This window comes from Ovis aries, chromosome 15 (assembly GCF_016772045.2).
Source record: "Ovis aries strain OAR_USU_Benz2616 breed Rambouillet chromosome 15, ARS-UI_Ramb_v3.0, whole genome shotgun sequence".
NCBI classification, from domain to species: Eukaryota; Metazoa; Chordata; class Mammalia; order Artiodactyla; family Bovidae; genus Ovis; species Ovis aries.
In genome coordinates, this window is record NC_056068.1 from 44303641 (window position 1) to 44311402 (window position 7762).

General features: G+C 36.3%; 1 pseudogene; it reads left to right on the top strand.

Moving 5' to 3' along the window:
- The first annotated feature begins 5046 nt into the window (after positions 1–5046).
- LOC101109735 (olfactory receptor 10A3-like) lies at positions 5047–5990 on the top strand (annotated as a pseudogene).
- Positions 5991–7762: the final 1772 nt, after the last annotated feature.

Consider the following 7762-nt stretch of genomic DNA (forward strand, 5'->3'; position numbering starts at 1 on the left):
GTGTGTTGAGAAACCGTGTGATATTTGGTCTGACTGTACTGTACTTAAATTTACTTATGGTGAAAATAGTTTGCATTACTTTCTATGAACATATCAATCTGTTGAGTTCTCCAAGTTTGAAAATATATTAAGGAAACATATCTGTTTAGATAGTGTATTCACATTCATTTTTCATAGATGTATAACTTTGATGACATATTATATAACAATTTATTTATCATTTCCTCTATTGTGAACATCCATGTTGTTACTGGACTACGGTCATTAAGATAAAACTTTAATAAAAAACTTGATCCATATGTTCATATGTATTGACATTTTATTTCTGTATGATAGATTCCTTAAACTAAGCTTGAGGGGATGAAGAATGTGTGTAGTTATAGATTTTAACACCTGTTACAGAATAACTTTTCAAAATCTTTGTAACTCCTTTTGACTGTTCTGAAGTCCCACTCTGGTGAACTACTGAAATAGAACTTCAGGAGACCAACAAACAGATGAGATTTAATCTCTAGAGTGAAAAGCTATCCCATGAACATGTAAAGAAAGTTGAATTATCCTGGGAGACCAAACTGTTCTACTTAAGGGACTCACAGAAATTCAAAACAGAATTTCTCTTGTTTCTGTTCTACATATTTATCCAATGTTGGTGACTAGAGAACTCCATGGAAACTTCCTAAAGTCTTATATCTTTTTCACTTGTAGACCACAGTTTTTAAGACATTTGCTAAATTTCCCTTTGTTGGCCTAAAATGCCCCCGATTCCTTTCTTGTAAACAATAGATAATTTTTTTCCTGTGGGAACCAATATGGTAAATAAATGAGCATATTTTCTATGGTTGCTGAGGCAGACCATAACTTGTGACCTTTCCAGCATGATTAATTTCTCATTTTGCAACACTTGGGAGATTTAATGCTTGCGTCTAATTTTAATGTTGCTACTGAGTTGGACAGGACTTTGTGACTAAACAGCTGTGAACAGAGAAGGACCCTTTCATTGAATTGTGTTATAGGAGCTCCTACTGTCCTTAGTTTCTGCTCCAGAGATATTAGTAAATAGGCAAAACATCCTTTTTATTAAATTTTTTTTAATTTTGGCAGAAAACAGTCTTTATGGACAACTCTTTCTGCCAAAAATGAGTTGTGGAGATAGAAACCTGATTGTGTTTTTTAAAAAGGATCCCTGTGATGGGATTGATCGGGTATGAATCATTCAAAGTACATATTAAGCAGGCCTACCTATGCCTGGTGAACTTGACACATTTGTGCTTGGGGTGTTATCCCACCATAAAGAATGATATGAGAGGGATCCTTGAATTGGGTTCTGTGATGAAAATCCCTTCTTATCAGCATAAGTAGTACATTTCCCACTGGACATAGATTAGACTGAATGAATTTCAAAGTGTTGTTGGCAAATTCATTGCTGCCAAGAGGGGTAAGCTTCCTTAGAGAATGGAGCAAACTGCTCAAGAAAAGCAGCAATAAGAAGTATACAAAACACACACACACACACACACACACACACACACACACACACAAGAAGTATACAGAGGGAACCTTCATTCTGGCCTCATCATCTGGTTATGGACAAAGCCCAGCCTGCAGATTCATTCATCTCTTTACTCTTGCAACTGAGCCAATGGTCTCATTGTTCAAGACAGTTTAGACCCTTGGTTTTCACAAATACTCAGTGAGATCAATAATTTATGATTATTTTACAGAGAAAATAATGGAATTTGGGAGGTTAAAGTATTTGCTTAAATTATACAAATAAGTCTAGGCCTTTTGATTTCCAGTTTAAAAGGTCTGTTTGAAATAATTTGTAACTGATATTTTTCTAGACAATTTAAAGTGGCTGTACATTTCTAGTACATATGATCAAAAATTCTTCATTGAAAGGGTGGGTGGGAGGGTATCCAGGGTTTTTACAAAGAGGCTTCCATCTTCTTGACCTAGCTTGTATTAAGCCCGACACAAACTGTATGTTCTATCCAATCATTCCTCACCCTCTGGCTCATCTGCCTTTGTACATGCCCTCACCCCACCAGTCTCTTCTTTCCCCAGTTAAAACCTTTATTTAGTCTTTGTTTCTACCTGCTATTGGGAGATGTCATGGTGACACTGGATCTTGTGTAAGGAGGTGCTTGTTCCCTATAGGAATATGAGGTGCTCCAGGTTAGCTCTCTTGAGCTTTCTCAACTGAAGGCCCATGTTAAAGCCTCTTTAGCTATTGTGCAAAGACCCGAGGAAGCACATACAAACTGACTGCAAGTTCTCCAGCGGTGGATTCTCTGGGGCATATGATTCAGTGTCATAATGTTCTAGATTCAGTGCGAAGTGCACTGAATCACTGGGTTGTGTTTATGGGAAGGTGGCTTCTGACTAGAGGTGAAACTTCTGACAAAATAGTGAACTTTATTGTCAGAGTCTACAGGTAAGGAAGTAAAGGTTCTGCTGTGTGCTTGTTAGTGGGTTTTCCATTTGTAGTTCATCTTCTACCAATAGAGATACCATTGAAGTTATGTCTCAGTGCTCAGGAATTACTAGACACAGATAAAGCATTTGAATAAGTAAGACACTTTGGTGTTGATGCTGCTCAATTTCTTTTTTCTTTCAGAGAAAAAGTTGGGGCAATAGAGATGTGTACTTGAAATGCACTAATCCTGAAAACTTAGAAGACTGCAACTGGGAAGGAACTTGGTAAATAAGTCCAACTCCAACCTTTTTCACCTGGAAGGTTGACATGATCTTCCTAAGTATTCAATGTCAGAGAATAATCAAGAGAGCATTTGGATGTTCTAAGTTACAGAGAAAATGTGGAGCACCAATGGTTTGTTGCTCTTTCCATCATGAACATTTTGTTTCATATATTCTTTTAATTAGTCCTTTACAGGTTTTCCACTTTGTTTATATGATACTCTAAGTTTTCTATTTTTAGCATTTATCCACTTTTAAAATTTTTAGCTGAATTCACATTTCTCTTTTTTCCCCCACTAGAAATGGGTTTAAATATTTGATCCTATTTTTATTGATTTAGGTGATTTTTGACAACCAAAATATAATTGCTATGGTTGATACAGGCATTTGGTTTTAATACAAGACTATAGGTGAATTCAGATATATATAAGTCAACCCACCATGGCTGTCTGCTGATATTTTAATGATCTGTACCCAAGGCAACATTTTATGTTTTCAATTGCTCCTTCTGTCTTCCTGGATTCCTCATCTCCCACAGATGTTACTCCTGGTTTTCAAGCTATCATAGAAACCTAGAAGGCCTCCATTCTAGTGCTAAGTTGTCATCAATTACATTTTGACTTGAGTAAGTCAGCCTTCCTCCTATCTAATTGCCCTTCCACCTCTGACTCCTTGTGATGTAGTTTTTCATCTCTCCTCATTTAGACTAACATTTTCCTCACTGAAAACTCTAAGACCATTGTAATTAATCTTGTTCCCCAATAGTGTTTATACTGATTTAACTTGTCATGTAGAGAGAATATTTCTTAAAAGTGGAGTCTGCATTTTCCTAAATTTTGTTTTCATTTGTTCAAGAAAAAATTGGTTTTGCATGTGTTATGGGTCAGAAACTGTTGTAGGCATTCTTATTATAAAACATAATCTTTGCCCTTCTGGAGTTTATGTTTAATTAAAGAATTATTGTGTATCTATATATATATATATGTCTATATATGTGTCCATGTCTGTATAGATGTATATATAAAAGTGGTAAATACAATGTCTGTAGGAGATAATGAAAAAATAGAGCATGGTATGAGAGGTAGGAGTTAGAACTACTGGCTTAGAGAGTGAGGCCTTGTTTCCCATTTTAGGTTGTGTGATTTGCTCTCTGTTGAGCTCTGGTGTCCAAAGTGTGCCTTGGAGCATGGAGGCTAAAAATGGCAGATGCTCAATCAATGTTTGTTGAATAATTAATGATTAGTTGAACACCTTGGTGAGAAATTTAATAGGAAGGAAGAAAGAGAGGACAGCAAAAGGGAACTAGAAGGGAAACTTTTAAATTATTTCCTTAAAACATATGATTATAGGGATATACCAATGAGAACTGTCCCCTCCCCCCACCAATTTCTCATCTGGATGAATTTCTATGTATTTGTCCAGGTACAGTCTGAGCAAAAATCAAATGTAAAGCAAATTCACATAGTTATGGATCACTGAAGGCAGGAACCTCAGAAATAAACCCTATTTGTGTGTTTCTGCAGTGTTGTCACATTTAACCAAGTCATTTTGAACTAATGAATAGTTATCACAACTACATATCATCTTTGTTATACTTACAATTATTAAAATTTTATAAAATTATATGTGGGTTATCTTGTTCCTTTTGTGACTTCTTAAGACTATATTTTTAATTAAAAATTTTCATCTGTTAACATTTTTATTATGGTTAAATATATGTAACATAAGTTTCACTGTCAGTATATAATTCTGTAGCAGTAAGAACCTACTGTAATTTTATATTTAAGGAAGTTCAAATTGTCTTGTCTTTTCCATTTTTGAAAATATTTAAATATTTCTCTGTCCAGAGCCTTTTGAATGAAATGATGATAGCCTTAGCAAACACTTACTTTCCATTTATGTCTCGACTTTCTCATCAGCACAAGCAGATATGAGCCTGGACACTATATTTTTGTGGTGTTAAATTTCATATTTACATAAAATTAGGAAAATAAATGATACCTTTAGAAACATTATATAAGTGACATCTAAGTTACAATATGTTCCTACTTACTTTAACATTAAATTTAAATTCCAAACCATTAGTATACAAGTTACAATAAAACTTAGACGTTATTTTTTATATATCAGATAGGATTTCTAAGCTACAATAATTGGTCATTCTCCAAAATTGCCAAGCTAAATTTCTGTCAGGATTTCTCTTTTCATCTTCTGCCCAGATTGTTTGGTGTGACTGCAGATCCTGACTCAGAGGTCTGTAACTTTGTACTATAGACTGTAACTTTGTACTATAAAGGTCTATAACTTTGTACTATGTTCTTAAAAAACAATATATGCTCCACTGTTGACATGAAAATGCAAAACCAAAGCTCTGTGGCTGAATTCATCCTCTTGGGTTTTCTAACTTCCCTGAACTCCAAGAGCAGCTCTTTGGGGCTTTCTTGGTGGTTTACCTGGTGACTCTGATGGGAAATGCCATCATCATAGTTGTCATCTCCCTGGAACAAAGCCTGCATGTCCCCTTGTATCTGTTCCTCCAGAATTTGTCTGTGGTGGATATGGGTATCAGTGTGGTCATTATGCCTGTTATGCTGGTGATCCTTTCCACTGAGAAGATGAGGATTTCTATTTTGGGCTGCCTTGTATAAATGTATTTCAAACTCACTCTTGGTGTGACTGAATGTTTTCTTCTGGGGGTAATGGCTTTTGACCGATTTGCTGCAATCTGTCATCCTCTGAGCTACCCAATGATTATGAACAAAATGGTTTTCATGAAATTAGTTACATTCTCATGGGTCTCAGGGATCACAGTGGCTACTGTGCAGACCATATGGGTGTTTAGTTTTCCCTTTTGTGGCGACAGTAAAATTAATCATATCTCTTGTGAAACTCCAGCAGTGCTAGAGCTGGCATGTGCAAACACCTTTTTGTTTGAGATCTATGCATTCACTGGCACCATTCTGACAATTATTGTTCCTTTCTCATTGATATTCTTGTCTTACATTCGAATTCTCTTTGCCATTCTGAAGATGCCATCAACCACTGGGAAGCAAAAGGCCTTTTCCACCTGTGCCTCCCATCTCACATCTGTTACCCTCTTCTATGGCACAGCCAGTATGACTTACTTACAACCCAGATCTGGCTACTCCCCAGAAACCAAGAAGCTGATGTCATTGGCTTACTCTCTTCTTACACTTCTGCTGAATCCACTGATCTACAGCTTGCACAACAGTGAGATGAAAAGAGCTTTGATGAAAATATGGCAAAGAAAAGTGGATTTACATACATTTTGACTTGCTGAGAAGCCACGTGATAAATATCCTCTGTCTGACCAAACTCTAATGTAATAATCATGAACTAGTTTATATTTCTTGATATAAATATATTTAATTTGTTGAGTTCCCCAAGTTTGAAAATATGTCTGGGAGCTCTCTGTTTCTAAAGGATATTCACATTCATTTTCTCTAGGTGCCTAAGTTTGATGATATATGATATAAGAATTTATTTGCCTATTCCTCTATCATGTACATTCAAGTTTTACCAGATTAGTGTCCTTAAGATGATGCTTTGATGAACAACTAGTTCCATATGTTCATATTTACTAACATCTTATTTCTATAAAACATAGGCCTGGGCCTCATGGGATAAAGAGTATGTGTGTTTATAGATTTTAGTAGCTATTACACAATTAGTTTTCACAGTCACTATAAAGTCTTCAAATGGACCCGAAGGCCCACTCTGCTGCACTAATAGGATGGAATTTCAGACACTAAGAAGAGATGAGATTTTAATTTCTGGAGTGAAAACTTGTTCCATGAATGTGTAAACAAGGGGCAGTTGTTTTGAGGAGACCAAACTGTTTTGCTTGATGGACTCACACAGGTTATAATTCAAAATAGAGTTTCTCTTGGTATTTTTACAATAGAAATGGGACCTAAGAAGTGGCCCAAGGTGAAGAATTGATAGGACAAAGAAACAAAGTTTTGGGTGCTCATTCATAAAGAAATAATTGCTTGATATGCTTTGCAGCCATATTAATAGATACAGGTTTAGTATTTTTACATATTTTTGGAGAACTGAAACTTTTCTCATTATAAAGTGACTCTTTTGTTCCTATTACTGGATCTAGATTTGGGTCCACTTGCCCAGTGTACAGCAATGAAAATCTGTGAACATTAGATTGTATTGAAAGAAAGCACAGCATTTATTGCAGGGCACTAAGCAAAGGCAATGGACAGTTCATGCTGCCTGAACTCCCTAATGGCTTTCAGGGAAGGATTTTTAAGGTGATATGAAAAGGTGGGCCAGAGGGTGCATGATCAACTTGTGCTCAATTCTCAGATTGCTTGGTATCAAGGTGAAATTTTGAGCATCATCAACCTCCTGGTCGACTGGTCTTGGGACTATGTGCTGTGGTTAGCAGTTTTCATCTGGTAGGGGTCAGCTTTCTGTCCAAACAACTTAGGAATGTGTGTCAGACCTATATCTATATCTTTCAGGAAACTGGGAGTTCAATCACTCTGCTATGTGGTTGATCTATAGTCAAAATTATTACCAGTTTCCCAGTCTAACAGCTATTCTTTGTTACTATATGATCACATTTCATAATCATTAACTCTTGAGCCAGGATTTTGACACTTAGGGGAGGCCTGGAGCAAAGTCTTTTACTTCAAGACACAGGGGATGCATGCAGGGTGGAGAGCGGGGGCTAATATATCCAAGAAGGTCCTTAAGAGTCCAGTTCAGTTTATCCCTAATAAAACTTCATGCTCTGCAGTTTGTTTTTTCTGGTAGTATTGGGTTGACAGAAAAATTTGTCTGATATTTTCCACAAGCTGGCTCTAGTAGCACTTAGCTGTCTTTAACTTCATTTGAAACAATTTTGCTAGATTGTATTGTGACAGTTGTCACATTAGTGTGCATTAAGAAATGACACAATTGGTGAATTTTTGTGTAGTCACTTCAATACTGAAGATGGAAGGAAAAAGCAACATTTTTGGCTTCAGTTCAGTTCAGTCGCTCAGTCGTGTCCGACTCTTTGAGACCCCATGAATCACAGCACTCC